Source organism: Trachypithecus francoisi, unplaced genomic scaffold (assembly GCF_009764315.1).
Source record: "Trachypithecus francoisi isolate TF-2019V2 unplaced genomic scaffold, Tfra_2.0 Lachesis_group2, whole genome shotgun sequence".
NCBI classification, from domain to species: domain Eukaryota; kingdom Metazoa; phylum Chordata; class Mammalia; order Primates; family Cercopithecidae; genus Trachypithecus; species Trachypithecus francoisi.
The window spans coordinates 155,562,144-155,581,106 of record NW_022681465.1 but is presented as its reverse complement, the minus strand read 5'-3'; the positions used below and the strand labels follow the sequence as shown (position 1 = coordinate 155,581,106).

Genomic DNA, 18,963 nt, shown 5'->3' with positions numbered 1-18,963 from the left:
CTTTTCCCATTTTACTACTATAAGAAACAACCCAATGAGGGTGTGTAAGGAAAAAAGGAAAGAAACCCACAAAATGTAAGTGTTATGTGCATGGCATAATGTAGGTGATTTTAACAGCAGGTAGAAATAAGCTCCTTCAGTAAATTAATTCAATTGTAGCGGCAAAGTATCCTGAAACCATAGAGGCTGCTCCTGGCAAACCCTCAGTTCCTTGGCAGCAGTGCTTAAACACAACTTTATGTATTAAAATAGGAGAACCTCCTTTCCAGGAGAATGAGCCAGGAAAATCAAATTAAACAGCAACTTCTCAAATCATTTCAAGTTCAAGAAAATGCTGATCAAGTGGACCGAATAAAATGAGTTGTGTTTCTAAAATAAGAAAGGTAGGTGTCTCTAAGAGTGGAAGTTGGTTTTAAGACCTTTCCTGGTAATAGAAATCTCATATCTCTCAGGTCACATATTTCCACCAAGCCCCTCCTCACCACCAAACAAATACAACAAAACCACCTCAGAATCATCCCACTGTTTGACTGTCAGCAATGTGATCTTCAGGAAAATCTGCAGACCCAACTTGGAGAAACTTCACATGGTTTCTAGCCTAAAGGTGATTTTGTTTTTTGGTGAATCTTACCAATGTGGACATACACATCACAGGATTTATTTCAGATTGAAGCTGGATCTTTTACTCTGATTCAAGTTCTGAAATTTAAAGGTTATTTCAGAGAAAAAATACCCCGAAACAGTTTCTCACAGTTCACTCAGTTCATCAAAATTGAATTTTAGGCTATTGAAAATTATTTTCTTCCCCATTTTGGAATAATAATTGTCCCTATGAACATTAGGGCAACATTGCTCATGGAGTTTGGAACACTGGTTACTAAGGCAAGAAAACCAGTTGGTATGTCTTAGAAATATTTTCAACCCCGTAAGTTAAAATTTAAAAGGCTCTATGGCTAAAACAGAGTTAACCAGAACATTCAGTTTGGAAAAACATTATATTCACTGATATTTTTGGTTACTCAACATTTTGTTTTATTTTGCATTAGAATGAAAGGTTAATCATTCACTACTTGATGAGATGCTGCCTGGCATAATAGTGTGGGCTGGATGAAAAGCAACTTGCCTTGTTTGTATTTTGCTGTAAAGTAGCCTGGTGGCTCAGGGAAATTATTTAACCTCTTGGAGGTTCAGAATGCTCAACTGGATTAAGATATCAAATTGGAGACTTTATAAGACCCTGTAGTTCTAAGTGCCTTCCATGTGCTTCCAAGTCATTTACCAGGTACTACAGGTGAAGCTAGAGACACTGGCCCTGAGTTATCTTCAAGAAGGTCAACTGTGAACATCTCAATCTCTTCCTGAAAACTGTCAATCATTTCCCAACACCTACTGAACAAAATTCTGTGGATACCATCGAAAGCTTCCTACTAATGAGGATAAAGGAAAAGAAAAAAAGGAATTGTCTCTGCCCCCAGGTGAGAAATGTAATCACTTTCACCATTGTACTTTCTACCACAGTAATTGTTGCTAAGCAAGTAGCTCGACAGAGTGATGTGAGGTTTTAAACAGACACGACAGCCTCTTTCTAGCAACCTCCAGATTCAAGGTCAGTGAGGATTACCTGGACTCTGGGATTCTGGGTATTAGAGGCTGTGGTTACTCAGCAGCTGTTTACCAAGTTCATTGCCCTCTCTTTCTAGAAACACAAGTAGACTAAGTTTCCTGGCCTTCCTTGCAGGTAGTTGTTACTTTGTCATGGCATTCTGTCCTACAGAATATGGGTGGATGATATCTTTTCCAGACCTACCCCATGAAAACCTCTCACCTAATTCTCAATTCCCTGTTGCCACCCATCTGCCAGCTGAATTGAAGATGGCAGCCAGGGTTCCTGAATGACTGTCTTCCACCACAGACTACACTCTGCAAGAGTAAAGAATCAACTTATTTTGTGTTCAACTACAGAAAATCTAGGTGGTTTTTTTGTCACAGCAACTAAATTAGCTGCATATAGAAATGTCTGCCTATATACAAAAAAAAAAAGGTATTTACACTATTGATTTCTTCAATGGGAGCTTCTAAGCTTTCACCTAATTAAGTCAATTAACCATCCACTATGGTTCTGATCCAGTTCCTGGGGTCATAATGAATGAATGAATGCTGAACAAATCACTGGATAAAGGAAAAGTAGATAATTAAGTAAATCATTGATTAAATAAATAAACAGGCCTGTCAGGGGTACGCTCCAGAGTGGGGTAAGATGGCAAAAACATGTTCTTCCCTGGGTTTTTCTATGTCTGGAACAACTGAGCACAACCACTGATTTATTCCGTAGGAAGTGAGACATAAATTGTAACGCAGGCCTAGGACTCTGAGACAGTTAACAAGAGAGGTTGGCTGACCCACAGCTACTGCCCTGAGACTGGGTAGTAGGAAGGCCAATAGAGGGAGATAAATGAAGTGCCATCTAATTAAGAAACACGGCAATGGCTCATCCTAGAGCTGAGAAGGAAAGAGAGGCTGCTTCTACCAGGTTCTCAGTCCTGCAACATAAGGCATGTCCAATTATAATTCCAAACAATTAAGAGTGTGACTATGTGTTAAAGATTATTAATTTAATAATGAGGGAGTTGGTAAAATGGTAAAACTGGTTCAAAGAGCATTTTTAAAAATAAGGGACTCTTACATAATCCAGGAAAGAAGGCATCCTGAAATAAATTTGCTGTTAGACAGAAAATTGGAATATCATACAGGATGATAAAATATAACTTTTAGGATTATCTACTTTAACAGAGCGAAATCTACGTTACATGTAACTTTATTGTATCTAATCCCTTAAAAGCAGATATATCCCCATATATCATTAATCTTTGAATAAGCCTGTGAAATACTATTCCGATATGACATTGAAAGGACATGGTGCTCACTTTTCTGCCTTATTTCTAATTTTAAAAAGATTTTTTCCTAGCAGTCCCCCTATTTTGATCATACATAATCTGCAAAGATTATTCTCTATCACAAAATAACTGATGGTCTTGAGAGGAGGTGTCAGCTGGGCTTCCTGGGTCAAGCAGGAGCCCAGAAAGCTGTGAAACTCACTCATTTTCTGCATCAGGACTTAGTTCGGTCCTGGATGAATAATATTGAAGATATATGCTAAAAATATTCCTAACATCAGAATTTGTGCATGTGTTTTCTTCCCCAAGAAAGCTACAAACAGCAAAAATTTTGTTGTAAGCTTCCCTGTGTCCTCTCTCTCTCCCTCTCTCCCGCTCTCCCTCTCTCCCTTCCCACTTCCCTGAAATTAAAAGGAATGTTAAAAGCCCATTTTTCTGAGACCAGCAGACCTTATCTATGCTCCCAATTCCAATTCCTTGTAAACACAATTTGTAAAATCCTGTGAGATCCTGTCTCCTTTGCCATGCTGCTGCAAGGTCATAAAGTAGATAAAACTCAAGTTGCAATTCCAGTTTTCCTCAAGATCTGAGACATGTTAATTGTCTTTGTTTCTCACTCTGGTAACATCTTCCCATGGTCTCACGTATTTCCCTCCTTAAAGAGTTTAAAAGATGATCAAAAAATCTAACACTGGCTACCTTCCAGTGATCAAAAAATCTAACACTGGACCCCTTCCACGCTGCAGAAGCTTTGTTCTGTCACTCTACTCAATAAAGCCTACAGCTTTTTTTCTCTTGGTCCAATCCGTGTCTGTCTCTCACTGAGGGCTGCCACCACACCAAATCTTTGGCATGGCTAAGGCAAGAACCTTTGGCGTTACAGTCTCATAATGTTTTAGCTTGATGATTTACAAAAGTGAAACAAGAGGTATTAATTAACCATATAAGCCTCCAGGAGCATATAGTACTAAGCAACTACTAAGGCCAGATAATTTAACTTCTGTCTGGAAATTTCATTAAGGAATCTCAGGTAGAGCTTTTTAAAAGACTCAATTGTTCTATCTTCCAGCCTGTGGCTAAAAACTAGGCCCAAGAAACTCCACCACATTTCACATGCAGAACCTCTATATTTTTGTCATTCAGTTTTTAAAACTGTGTTGAGCTAATTAAGAAGTATGCATAAAAGAACTTGTTATTGCTAGCATCCTGTTAAACATTAGAAGATCTCAAAGGATGTCAGGTGTAAAATTTACAAGAGATAACCCCATTAAAAAGTAGGCAAGGAACATGAACAAACACTTTTCAAAAGAAGACATGCATGTGGCCAACAAGCATATAACAAAAAGCTTAATATTAGTGATCATTGGAGAAATGCAAATTAAAACCACAATGAGATATTATCTCACACCAGCCACAATGGCTATTATTAAAAAGTCAAAAAATAATGGATGCTGGTGAGGCTGTGGAGAAAAGGGAATGCTTATAGACTGTTGGTGAGAGTGTAAATTTGTTCAACCATTGTGGAAAGCAGCATGGTGATTTCTCAAAGAGCTAAAAGCAGAACTAGCATTCAACCCAGCAATTCCATTACCGGGTATATACCCAGAGGAATATAACGCATTCTACCATAAAGACGCATGAATGCGAATGTTCATTGCAACACTATTCACAATAGTAAAGATATGGAATCATCCTAAATCCATCAATGAGATTGGATAAAGCAAATGTGATACATATACACCATGAAATACTATGCAGCCATAAAAATAAGATCATTGTCAGGCCTCTGAGCCCAAGCTAAGCCATCATATCCCCTGTGACCTCCACGTATACATCCAGATGGCCTGAAGTAACTGAAGAATCACAAAAGAAGTGAAAATGTCCTGTTTCTGCCTTAACTGATGACATTACCTTGTGAAATTCCTTCTCCTGGCTCAGAAGCTCCCCCACTGAGCACCTTGTGACCCCCGCCTCTACCTGCCAGAGAACTACCCGCTTTGACTACCTACCCAAATCTTATAAAACAGCCCCACCCCCAGCTCCCTTCGCTGACTCTCTTTTTGGACTCAGCCCGCCTGCACCCAGGTAAAATAGACAGGCTTGTTGCTCACACAAAGCCTCTTTCATGGTGTCTTCACACAAACACGAGTGAAATTTGGTGCTGTGACTTGGATCAGGGGACCTCCCTTGGGAGATCAATCTCCTGTCCTCTTGCTCTTTGCTCTGTGAGAAAGATCCACCTAAGACCTCGGGTCCTCAGACCAACCAGCCCAAGGAACATCTCACCAATTTTAAATCGGGTAAGCGGCCTCTTTTTACTCTCTTCTCCAACCTCTCTCACTATCCCTCAACTTCTTTCTCCTTTCAATCTTGGTGCCATCTTTCAATCTCTCCGTTCTCTTAATTTCAGTTCCTTTCCTTTTCTGGTAGAGACAGGAGACGCATTTTATCTGTGAACCTAAAACTCTGGCGCTGGTCACAGACTCAGGAAGACAGTCTTCCCTTGATGTTTAATCACGTGGGGACGCCTGCTTGATTATTCACCCACGTTTCAGAGGTGTCTGACCACGCGGGGATGCCTGCCTTGGTCCTTCACCCTTAGTGGCAAGTACCGCTTTTCTGGGGGGCAAGAGCGCCCTGACCCCTTCTCTCCGTGTCTCTACTCCTTTTCTACTTTTCTGGGGGGCAAGCACCCCCGATCTCTTCTCTCCATGTCTCCACCCCTTTTCTGCTTTTCTTGGGGGCAAGCACCCCACACCTCTTTTCTCCGTGTCTCTACTCTCTCTTTTCTCTGGGCTTGCCTCCTTCACTATGGGCAACCGTCCACCCTCCATTCCTCCCTCTTCTCCCTTAGCCTGTGTTCTCAAAAACTTAAAACTTCTTCAACTCACACCTGACCTAAAACCTAAATGCCTTATTTTCTTCTGCAACACCGCTTGGCCCCAATACACACTTGACTGGCTCTAAATGGCCAGAAAACAGCACTTTCGATTTCTCCATCCTACAAGACCTAGATAATTTTTGTTGAAAAATGGGCAAATGGTCTGAGGTGCCTTACATCCAGGCATTTTTCACACTTCCTTCCCTCCCTAGACTCTGTCCCCAATGTGATTCCTCCCAAATCCTCCTTCCTTCCCTCCCACCTGTCCCCTCAGTCCCAACCCCAAGCGTCACTGAGTCTTTCCAATCTTTCTTTTCTACAGACCTATCTGACCTCTCCCCTCCTCCCCACACTTCTCATCATCAGGCCAAGCCAGGTCCCAATTCTTCCTCAGCCTCTGCTCCTCCACCTTATAATCCTTCTATCACCTCCCCTCCTCACACCTGGTCTGGCTTACAGTTTGGTTCCGTGACTAGCTCTCCTCCACCTGCCCAACAATTTCCTCTTAGAGAGGTGGCTGGAGCTGAAGGCATAGTCAGGGTACATGTGCCTTTTTCTCTATCAGACCTGTCTCAGATCAGTCAGCGTTTAGGCTCTTTCTCCTCAGACCCCACTAAATATATACAGGAATTCAGACATCTAAGTCTGTCCTACAATTTAACCTGGAGTGACTTAAATGTCATCCTAACTTCTACCCTCTCCCCAGATGAACAGGAAAGAGTTTTTTCTCTAGCCCAATATCATGCTGACAACTGCCGGCTTCATAAGCCAGACCTCCAGGAAGGCATTAGAGCAGTTCCACGAGAGGATGCCCAATGGAACTATCAGGCAGATTCCCCAGGTATAGCTAGGTGAGATTACATGATTTCCTGCCTAGTTGAAGGGCTTAAAAAGGCAGCTTACAAAGCTGTTAATTATGACAAACTTAAAGAAACTACCCAAGGTAAAGACGAAAACCCAGCCCAGTTCATGGCTCATTTGACAGCAACCCTGAGATGCGAAGTATCAGAAGGCCGTCTCATCCTAAATATGCATTTTATCACCCAGTCAGCTCCTGACATTAGGAAAAAACCTCAACAATTAGAATCCGGCCCTCAAACCCCACAACAGGAATTAATCAACCTCTCCTTCAAGGTGTACAATAATAGAGAGGAGGCAGCCAGACAGCAACGCATTTCTGAGTTACAATTATTTGCCTCTGCTGTGAGACAAAAACCCAGCCATACATCCAGCACACAAGAACTTCAAAATGCCTAAGTTACACAAGCCTAAGCTGCAGCAGTCAAGCATTCCTACAAGACTTCCTCCATCAGGATCTTGCTTCAAGTGCCAGAAATCTGGCCACTGGGCCATGGAATGCCTGCAGCCTGGGATTCCTCCCAAGCCGTGTCCCATCTATGCATGGACCCAGTGGAAATCAGACTGCCCAACTCACCTGGCAGCCACTCCTAGAGCCCTTAAAGCTCTAGCCCAAGGCTCTCTGACTGACTCCTTCGCAGATCAGCTCAGCTTAGCGGCTGAAGACTGACGCTGCCCTATTGCCTCGGACGCCCCCTGGACCATCATGGACGCCGAGCTTCAGGTAACTCTCACAGTGGAGGGTAAGTCCATTCCCTGATTAATCGATACAGGGGCTACCCACTCCACATTACCTTCTTTTCAAGGGCCTGTTTCCCTTGCCCCCGTCACTGTTGTGGGTATTGATGGTCAAGCTGCAAAACCCCTTAAAACTCCCCCACTCTGGTGCCAACTTGGACAGCATTCTTCTATGCACTCTTTTTTAGTTATCCCCACCTGCCCAGTTCCCTTATAAGGCCGAGACATTTTAATCAAATTGTCTGCTTCCCTGACTATTCCTGGGCTATAGCCACACCTCGTTGCTGCCCTTCTTCCCAACCCAAAGCCTTCTTTGTGTCTTCCTCTCATATCCCCCCACATTAACCCACAAATATGGGATACCTCCACTCCCTCTCTGGCAACCGATCACATGCCCATTACCATCCTATTAAAACCTAATCACCTTTACCCCACCCAATGCCAATATCCCATCCCACAGCGCACTTTAAAAGGATTAAAGCCTGTTATCACTCACCTGTTACAGCATGGCCTTTTAAAGCCGATAAACTTTCCTTACAATTCCCCAATTTTACCTGTCCAAAAACCAGACAAGCCTTACAGGTTAGTTCAGGATGTGCACCTTGTCAACCAAATTGTTTTGCCTATCCACCCTGTAGTGCCCAACCCGTACACTCTTTTGTCCTCAATACCTTCCTCCACAACTCACTGTTCTGTTCTTGATCTTAAAGATGCTCTTTTCAGGCCGGGCGCGGTGGCTCAAGCCTGTAATCCCAGCACTTTGGGAGGCCGAGACGGGCGGATCACAAGGTCAGGAGATCGAGACCATCCTGGCGAACACAGTGAAACCCCGTCTCTACTAAAAATACAAAAAACTAGCCGGGCGAGGTGGCGGGCGCCTGTAGTCCCAGCTACTTGGGAGGCTGAGGCAGGAGAATGGCGGGAACCCAGGAGGCGGAGCTTGCAGTGAGCTGAGATCCGGCCACTGCACTCCAGCCTGGGCGACAGAGCAAGACTCCGCCTCAAAAAAAAAAAAAAAGATGCTCTTTTCACTATTCCCCGGCACCTCTCGTCCCAGCCTCCCTTTGCTTTTACCTGGACTGACTCTGACACCCATCAGTCCCAGCAGCTTACCTGGGCTGTGCTGCCACAAGGTTTCAGGGACAGCCCTCATTACTTCAGCCAAGCTCTTTCCCATGACTTTTCCACCCCTCCGCTTCTCATCTTATTCAATATATTGATGACCTTCTTCTTTGTAGCCCCTCCTTTGAATCTTCTCAACAAGACACCCTCCTGCTCCTTCAACATTTATTCTCCAAAGGATATTGGGTATCCACCTCCAAAGCTCAAATTTCTTCTCCATCTGTTACCTACCTCAGCATAATTCTTCATAAAAACACACGTGCTGTCCCTGCCGATCATGTCCGACTGACCTCTGAAACCCCAACACCTTCTACAAAACAACAACTCCTTTTCTTCCTAGGCATGGTTGGATACTTTCACCTTTGGATACCTGGTTTTGCCATCCTAACAAAATCATTATATAAACTCACCAAAGGAAACCTAGCTGACCCCACAGATCCTAAATCCTTTCCCCACTCTTTCCATTCCTTGAAGACAGCTTTAGAGACTGCCCCCACACTAGCTCTCCCTGACTCATCCCAACCCTTTCCATTACTCACAGCTGAAGGGCAGGGCTGTGCAGTCGGAATTCTTACACAAGGACTGGGACCACGCCCTGTAGCCTTTTTGTCCAAAAAACTTCACCTTACTGTTTTAGGCTGGCCATCACGTCTCCATGCAGTGGCTGCTGCTACCCTAATAATTTTAGAGGCCCTCAAAATCAGAAACTATGCTCAACTCACTCTCTACAGCTCTCATAATTTCCAAAATCTATTTTCTTCCTCCCACCTGATGCATATACTTTCTGCTCCCTGGCTTCTTCAGCTATACTCACTCTTTGTTGAGTCTCCAACAATTACCATTGTTCCTGGCTCGGACTTCAATGGGCAGAAAGAGGTTTCCTCACCACACAAGGGTCCTCTATCATTAATACCTCTTTAATAAATACTCTTCTCAAGGCTGCTTTACTTCCAAAGGAAGCTGGAGTCATTCACTGCAAGGGGCCTCAAAAGGCATCAGATCCCAGTGCTCTAGGCAATGCTTATGCTGATAAGGTGGCTAAAGAAGCAGCTAGCATTCCAACTTCTGTCCCTCATGGACAATTTCTCTCCTTCTCATTGGTCACTCCCACCTACTCCCCTGCTGAAACTTCCACCTATCAATCTCTTCCCACACAAGGCAAATGATTCTTAGACCAAGGAAAATAGCTCCTTCCAGCCTCACAGGCCCATTCTATTCTGTCTTCATTTCATAACCTCTTTCATGTGGGTTATAAGCCACTAGCCCATCTCTTAGAACCTCTCATTTCCTTTCCATAATGGAAATCTATCCTCAAGGAAATCACTTCTCAGTGTTCCATCTGCTATTCTACCACCCCTCAGGGATTGTTCAGGCCCCCTCCCTCTCCTACACATCAAGTTCGGGGATTTGCTCCTGCCCAGGACTGGCAAATTGACTTTACTCGCATGCCCTGAGTCAGGAAACTAAAATATCTCTTGGTCTGGGTAGACACTTTCACTGGATGGGTAGAGGCCTTTCCCACGGGGTCTGAGAAAGCCGCTGAGGTCATTTCTTCCCTTCTATCAGACATAATTCCTTGGTTTGGCCTTTCCACCTCTATACAGTCTGATAATGGACCTTGCTTTACTAGTAAAATCACCCAAGCAGTTTCTCAGGATCTTGGTATTCAATGGAACCTTCATATCCCTTACTGTCCTCAATCTTCAGAAAAGGCAGAATGGACTAATGGTCTTTTAAAGACATACCACACCAAGCTCAGCCTCTAACTTAAAAAGGACTGGACAGTACTTTTACCTCTTGCCCTTCTCAGAATTAGAGCCTGTCCTCAAGATGCTACAGAGTACAGTCCATTTGAACTTTTATATGGATGCACTTTCTTGCTCAGCCCCAACCTCATCCCAGACACCAGCCCTCTAGGCAACTTATCTTCCAGTCCTCCAGCAGGCTAGACAGGAAATTCATCAGGCTGCTAATCTTCTCTTGCCTACTGTAGATTCCCAGTCCTATGAAGACATCCCAGCTGAACGATCAGTTCTTGTTAAGAATCTGACCCCTCAAACTCTATAACCTCAATGGACCGGACCCTACTTAGTCATCTATAGTACCCCAAATGCTGTCCACCTGCAGGATCCTCCCCACTGGGTTCACCGTTCCAGGATAAAGCTGTGTCTGTCAGACAGCCATCCTAATCCCTCCTCTTTCTCCTGGAAGTTGAAAGTACTCTCCCCTACTTCCCTTAAACTCACTTGCATTTCTGAAGAACAGTAATAACCCTTATGAGCCTAATACATCCCTTCATTCTATTAGGTCTGTTCATCCTTACCCTACTTTTTGCAACAGGGCTTTACGAAGTCACCCCCACTACTTGGACTGAGCCCCAAAAACTAGTCATCCCTACTATCTTCTGTCTAGTCATACTCCTATTCACCATTTTCAACTACTCATAAATACCCTTCTTGTTTATACTGCTGGTTTACGCTGTTTCTCCAAGCCATCACAGCTGATATCTCTTGGTGCTATCCCCAAACCACCACTCTTAACTCACTCTTAGAGTGGATAGATGATCTTTGCTGGCAGGGAACCCTCCAATACTTTCACCCTGATGAAGTTCTATTCTTTAATTTTATACTCACTCTTATTCTCATTCCCATTCTTATGCCACCCTCTACCTCTCCCCAGCTATCTCCCACACACTATCAATCTTACTTACTCTCCCCTAGCCGTTTCTAATCCCTCCTTAGCAAACAATTGCTGGCTTTGCATTTCCATTTCTTCCAGCTCCTACACAGCTGTTCCCGCCTTACATACAGACTGGGCAACATCTCCTGTCTCCCTACACCTCTGAGCTTCCTTTAACAGCCCTCACCTTTACCCTCCTGAAGAACTCATTTACTTTCTAGACAGGTCCAGCAAGACCTCCCCAGACATTTCACACCAGCGAGTTGCCTCCCTCCCCCTCACTTACTTAAAAAACCTTTCTCCTTATATCAACTCTACTCCCCTGATATTTGGACCCCTCACAATACAAACTACTATTCCTGTGGCCACTCTTTTATGTACATCTCAGCAAAGACCCACTGGAATTCCCCTAGGTAACCTTTCACCTTATCGATGTTCCTTCATTCTTCATCTCCAAAGCCCAACTACACACATCACTGAAACGATTGGAGGCTTCCAGCTCCATATTACAGACAAACCCTCTATCAATACTGGCAAACTTAAAAACATTAGCAGTAATTATTGCTTAGGAAGACACTTACCCTGTATTTCACTCCATCCTTGGCTGCCTTCCCCTTGCTTGTCAGACTCTTCCCCCAGACCCTCTTCTTGTTTACTTATACCCAGCCCTGAAAATAACAGTGAAAGGTTGCTCATAGACACTCAACATTTTCTCATACACTATGAAAATCAAACATTCCCCTCTAAGCAGTTACCCCATCAGTCCCCATTACAACCTCTGATGGCTGCTGCCATAGCTGGATCCCTAGGAGTCTGGGAAAAAGACACCCCTTCTCATCTTTTTACTTTGCATCTCCAGTTTTGCCTCTCACAAGGTCTCTTCTTCCTCTGTGGGTCCTCTACCTACATGTGTCTACCTGCTAATTGGACGGGCACATGCACACTAGTTTTCCTTACTCCCAAAATTCAATTTGCAAATGGAACCAAAGAGCTCCCTGTTCCCCTCATGACACCAACATGACAAAAAAGAGTTATTCCACTAATTCCCTTGCTTGTCAGTTTAGGACTTTCTGCCTCCACTATTGCTGTTGGTACTGGAATAGCAGACATGTCAACCTCTGTTACGACCTTCCATATCCTCTCTAATGACTTCTCTGCTAGCATCACAGACGTATCACAAACTTTATCAGTCATCCAAGCCCAAGTTGACTCTTTAGCTGCAGTTGTGCTCCAAAACTGCCAAGACCTTGACTTACTCACTGCTGAAAAAGGAGGACTCTATGTTTTTAAATGAAGAGTGTTGTTTTTACCTAAATCAATCGGGTCTGGTGTATGACAACATAAAAAACTAAAGGACAGAGCCCAAAAACTTGCCAACCAAGCAAGTAATTACGCTGAACCCCCTTGGGCACTCTCTAACTTGATGTCCCGGGTCCTCCCAATTCTTAGTCCTTTAATACCTATTTTTCTCCTTCTTTTATTCAGATCTTGTATCTTCTGTTTAGTTTCTCAATTCATCCAAAACCGTATCCAGGCCATCACCAATCATTCTATATGACAAATGCCCCTTTTAACAACCCCACAATATCGCCCCTTACCACAAAACCTTCCTTCAGCTTAATCTCTCCCATTCTAGGTTCCCACGTTGCCCCCAATCCTGCTCATAGCAGCCCTGAGAAACATCGCCCATTATCTCTCCATACCATCCCCCAAGATTTTTGCTGCCACAACACTTTACCACTATTTCATTTTATTTTTCTTATTAGAAGACAGGAATGTCAGGCCTCTGAGCCCAAACTAAGCCATCATATCCCCTGTGACCTGCAGGTCCAGATGACCTGAAGTAACTGAAGAATCACAAAAGAAGTGAAAATGGCCTGTTCCTGCCTTAACTGATGACATTTCCTTGTGAAATTCCTTCTCCTGGCTCAGAAGCTCCCCCACTGATCACCTTGTGACCCCTGCCCCTGCCCACTAGAGAACTACCCCCTTTGACTGTAATTTTCCACTTCCTACCCAAATCTTATAAAAATAGCCCCACCCCATCTCCCTTCACTGACTCTCTTTTGGGACTCAGCCCGCCTGCACCCAGGTGACATAAACAGCCTTGTTGCTCACACAAAGCCTGTTTGGTGGTCTCTTCACACAGACGCAAGTGAAAATCATGTCTTATGTGGGAACGTGGATGGAGCTGGAGGCTATTATCCTTAGCAAACTAAAGCAGGAACAGAAAACTGAATACCTCATGTTCTCACTTATAATTAGGGGCTAAATGATGACAATTTATGAACACAAAGAAGAAAACAACAGATACTGAGGTCTACTTGAGAGTGGAGGGTGGGAGGAGGGAGAGGAGCAGAGAAGATAACTATTTGGTACTGTACTTAATACCTGGGTGATGAAATAAACTGTATAAGAAACCCCCATGACATGCATTTACCTATATAATAAACCTTCACATGTACCACCAAACCTAAACTAAAAGTTAAAAAGAAAAGAATATTAGGTATGAAAAGACATGTTGATTATTTTTCTAAATTATGCTTTGATTTTGGAATGACAAAATCAAGAGTTATGAGAGGAGATTTAAGCACTTGATTAAAATAGAAACAATAGCTTGGTTACCTATTAATCAAAGAGACCACACAATATTTTAAATAAACATTGAAAAAGATGACACAAGTATATGGAATCTTGGCTCTTTAGAATCAAAGGCATGATAAAGTGACACAAAGAACAGAAAATAATTCTGGTGAGACTTTGAATCCTTGCTCTCCAGAGAGATAACACAGGGTGTAAAAAATAACATTTTTCTCTCCCTCATAAGAGCAGAATAAATACTCTAAGACAAATCTATCATTTTAACAGAGAGAAATCATATTTTAGGTTTTCATTAATGTCAGACTCAGCAGTGAAGATTTTCAGGTTGCTCTTGCCCCCCTTTTTTAAACTTACGGATGAGCCCATCAACACTGAGCAAACTTTTCCAGAATTTGAGGACATTCCTTCACTTCTTTCAGACTCATCATTTGTAAGTATTACAAATCAATTTCTAAAAAACCGTCTACAACTTTCTGTATTCAAGTTTTGTCTTCCATTATTCTTTTTCACACATGGAACAACCAGACACTTTACTTAGGTCAAAACTACTTCTTTTATCCTTGCCATTTTCGTTTCCCATGATCTTGCAAATAGTTTATTTTATTTGCCGTAATGCCTGGTATAGTTTTTTGTTTGTTTATTTGTTTGTTTGTCTTTTTTTGTTTGTTTTGTTTTTGTTGTTTTTAGGTGGAGTCTCACTCTATTGCCCAGGCTGGAGTGCAGTGGTGCAATCTCAGCTCACTGCAACCTCTGCCTCCCAGGTTCAAGCGATTCTCCTGCTTCAGCCTCCAGACTAGCTGGGATTACAGGCTCACACTACCACACCCAGCTAATTTTTGTATTTTTAGTAAAGACAGGGTTTCACCATGTTGTCCAGGCTGATCTTGAACTCTGGGGCTCAAATGATCCACCCACCTCAGTCTCCCAAAGTGCTGGGATTACAGGCATGAGCCACCATGCCCGGCCCCTGGTGTAGTCTTAACCGTTTATATTCATTAAAACTGATAAATTATATTTTAAAAAGAGAACTTATAAGTAAGTATGTAATTAAGAATTATCTATCATACACAAGCATTTAAGCATACCCAAAAGCATAGAGGAACATATAATACAATCTCCTACTGCCATCCACATGCCTTTTACACCTTCTCCAAGTGGTAAAAAGAAACACTTCCACTAACAAGATCCAAAGATACAGCCACTCTATAATATATGCAAATAGGAAGCAAAAGTATACCCGTTTAGATGTTAAGATGACACTCAGTAACCAAGATTTCTGTATTCTATTTTACTTAGAAATTACCCAGGTAGCCAGAGATTATTCATTAATCATTATCCATTATCAATTTAACATTAGTCTATAGATTCAAAATTTACTAAGGGTGTTAGAAATTATGTTCAAACAGACATACTACACATATAATTGCTGTTAATAGAAAAGGTTTGTAAAAACTCTAATTCAATTTATTTGAAAATTTTGTTTTTTCACAATCCTAAATATTATGTAGGGCTAATATTAGCTAATCTAATAAATGAATTAGTGTAAAAAGTTTAGGAAGTTCAGATTAACTAGTCTCTTCATGTAAAAGAAAATATACCAAACCTTACTTTAAAAAAATCTTATATTTATACCCCACACTGATAAAACTACAGGAAATTACATGTAACTGTTGCTAATCCTAATTATTAAATCAATCTGATTTGGACATGGACTCATCTTGATTACTTGAATTTTGATTCTTATGAAAATGTCTCCTAGTTAGCATTTTCTGTAAGAAAGAATTTTTGTAGGTTAGCCCATTTAAAATATTAGTTTAGCTTCTTTATTTTGGGGAATGACATGGTTTGGCTCTGTATCCTCACCCAAATCTTATGTTTAATTGTAATTCCCTATGTTGGGGTAGAACTTAGTGGGAGATGATTGAATTATGGGGGTGGATTTCCCCCTGCTGTTCTCATGATAGTTAGTGAATTCTCACAAGGTCTGGTTGTTTAAAATTGTGTAGCTCTTCCCCTTTTGCCCTCTCTCTCCTGTCACCATGTGAAGATTTGCTTGCTTTACCTTTACTTCCAACATGATTGCAAGTTTCCTGAGGCCTCCCCAGCCATGCCTTCAGTACAGCCTATGGAACCATGAGTTAATTAAACCTCTTGTCTTTAAAAACTATCCAGTACTGGGTAGTTCTTTATAGAAATGTGAGAACAAACTAATACAGAAAATTGGTACCAGAGAAGTGGGACATTGCTATAAAGATACATGAAAATGTAGAAGCAACTTTGGAACTGTGTAATGGGCAGAAGTTGAAACAGTTTGGAGGGCTCAGAAGAAGACAGGAAGATGAGGGAAAGTTTGGAACTTCCTAGAAACTTGTTAAATGGTTGTGACCAAAATGCTGATAGTGATATGGACAGCAGTGTCCAAGCTGAAGTGGTCTCACATGGAGATGAGGAACTTATTGGGAACTGGAATAAAAGATCCCTCTTGCTACACTTTAGCAAAGAGACTGGCAGCATCGTGCCCCTGCTTTAGAGATCTGTGGAACTTTGAACTTAAGACACATGATTAGGGTATCTGGTGGAAGAAATTTCTAAGCAGAAAAGTGTTCAAGATATGGCCTGGCTGCATCTAAAAGCCTATGCTCATTTCTGTAAACAAAGAAATGACCTAAAACTAGATCTTATATTTAAAAAGAAGTAGAGCATGAAAGTTCGGAAAACATGGAGTCAGACCATGCAACAGAAAAGAAAAACTCATTTTCTGGGGGAAAAAAAATTAAGGCTACAGAAATTTGCATAAATAAGTAAAGAAGAGCTGAATGTTAATAGCCAAGAGAGTGGAGAGAATGCCTTCAGGGCATTTCAGAGACCTTAGCAGGAGCCCCACCAATCACAGGCCTGCAGGCCTAAAAGGGAAAAATGGTTTTGTGGGTCAGGCTCAGGGACCTGCTGCTCTGTGCATCCTTGGAACATGGTACCCTGCATCCCAATTGCCCCAGCTCAAGCCGTGACTAAATGGATCAAAGTACAGCTGGGGTCATTGCTTCAGAGGATGCAAGGCCCTACCCTTGCTGACTTCCAAGTGGTGTTGGGCTTGTGCATGTACAGAAAGCAAGAGTTGAGGTTTAGGGGCCTCTGCCTAGATTTCAGAGGATGTTTGGAAATGCCTGAATGTTCAGGCAGAAGTCTGCTGAATGGATGGAGCCCTCATGGAGACCCTCCACTAGGGTAGTGTGGAGGGGAAATGTGGGGCTGAAACTGCCACACAGAGTCCCCACTGGGGCACTGCCTAGCGGAGCTGTGAGAAGAGGGCCACTATCCTCCACCTCCCAGAATGGTAGGTCCTTTGACAGCTTGCACTGTGCATGTGGAAAAGCCAAAGGCACTCAATGCCAGCCTGTGAAAGCAGCCATGAGGGCTATACCCTGCAAAGCCATAGAGGCAGAGCTGCCCAAGGTCTTGGGAGCCTACCCCTTGCATCAGTGTGGCCTGGGTGTGAGACATGGAGTCAAAGGAGATTATTTGGGAGCTTTAAGATTTAATAACTTCCCTGCTGGGTTTGGGAATTGCGTGGGGCCTGTAACTCACTTTGTTCAGGACAATTTCTCCCTTTTGGAATGAGAGAATTTACACAATGCCTATACCCCCATTGTATCATAGAAAAACTGACTTGTTTTTTATTTTACAGGCTCACAGGGGAAAACAACTTGCCTTGTCTCAGATGAGACTTTGGACTTGAACTTTTGAGTTAATGCTGGAATGAGTTCAGACTTTGGAGGTCTGTTGGGAAGATATGATTGTTTTGAAATGTGAGAAGAACATGAGATCTTGGTGGGGGGGGTCCAGGGGCATAATGATATGGTTTGACTCTGTGTCCCCACCCAAATCTCATGTCAAATTTTAATTCCCAATGTTAGGGGAGGAACCTGGTGTGAGTTGATTGGATCATGGGGGTGTATTTCTCCCTTGCTGTTCTCCTGATAGTGAGTGAGTTGTCACAAAATCTAGTTGTTGTCTGAAAGTGTGTAGTGCTTCCCCTTTCACTTCCTCTCCCCTGTCACTATATGAAGATGTGTTTGGTTCCCCTTTGCCTTCTGCCATGATTGTAAGTTTTCTGAAGGCTCCCGAGTCATGCCTCCTGTATAGCCTGTGGAACTGTGAACCAATTAAACCTCTTTTCTTTATGAACTTTCCAGTCTCAGGTAACTTTTTATAGCAATGTGAGAATAAACTAATATGGGGAATTCTGAGAATATTATATCTATGTAATGTCTTAATATCTTATGAAACATTTAATTAATTTAAGAGACATTGTAATCTAATTTATTAATATACTTCAGGAGAAGGAAAATGTTTCACACTCACAATGAGAAGTAAAGCTTTTCTTAATTTCACACAAACCTACAGAGAGCTTGCAGTTTCAGTTCTGTAAACTAAGTCACGGGTCAAGAACAGATAGAAATACAAACATTCACTTATCCAGATCTCAAAGCGATATGCTTTGTTCCAGGAAGCACAACATATTTTCTTAGTTACTTGAGCTCACAAGTGGTCAAACAAACAAACTGAAAAGACTGACAGAATTATCTCTCATTTCTCACCCGAGAAAGTATATCCCATCATTCCAGTAAAGATCACCAAATGATCACACTATGCAGCCAGAGTTCAATCACTGCAGTCACCAGTGGCAAATGACTCTTAGCCATGCTTAAGTCAGAACCAGGGCTAAATCTGTCCAAGGGCCAAAATAAAAAAGAGAAACATGATTAGAAGAGTTAGCAAGTGAAAGTTTGAGAGAGAGAGGAAAGACGAAGGTTTATTACCATTTGAGATCCATTGTAGGAGCCAAAATCACTGATCGGAGCTGCAGCAGCCTAGATGTACTTCCCATGCCTCAGAATTTGATGAAAACTGGCAGGTTAGTCCACTTGACAATCTCAGCAAAGCTTCAAAAACCAACAATTATTTCAATTCCCCAAAATTTAAAAACATGCAAATATAGAAACAACATGTATCCAAAATTTACTGATTCACCAATAAGGAAATAAGATGGTAAAGTTATTTAAAAGAGCATTTTGATCAAATAAACAATCTAATGCAACTTAAAGAACTAGAAAAGCAAGAGAAAACAAAACCAAAAATTAGTAGAAGAAAAAAATAATAAAGATCAGAGCAGAAATAAGTGAAACAGAA

The 18,963-nt window shown here is 42.2% G+C and overlaps 1 long non-coding RNA gene across 2 annotated transcripts; it reads left to right on the top strand.

Moving 5' to 3' along the window:
• Positions 1-454: 454 nt before the first annotated feature.
• On the top strand, positions 455-17,942 carry LOC117065827. 2 transcript variants are annotated; one of them, XR_004430054.1, is made up of 3 exons: positions 455-604; positions 1,272-1,475; positions 17,459-17,942. It is a non-coding gene; the product is annotated as an uncharacterized LOC117065827 (long non-coding RNA). The 2 variants fall into 2 exon arrangements; XR_004430055.1 differs by lacking the exon at positions 17,459-17,942 and adding an exon at positions 14,059-14,196.
• Positions 17,943-18,963: the final 1,021 nt, after the last annotated feature.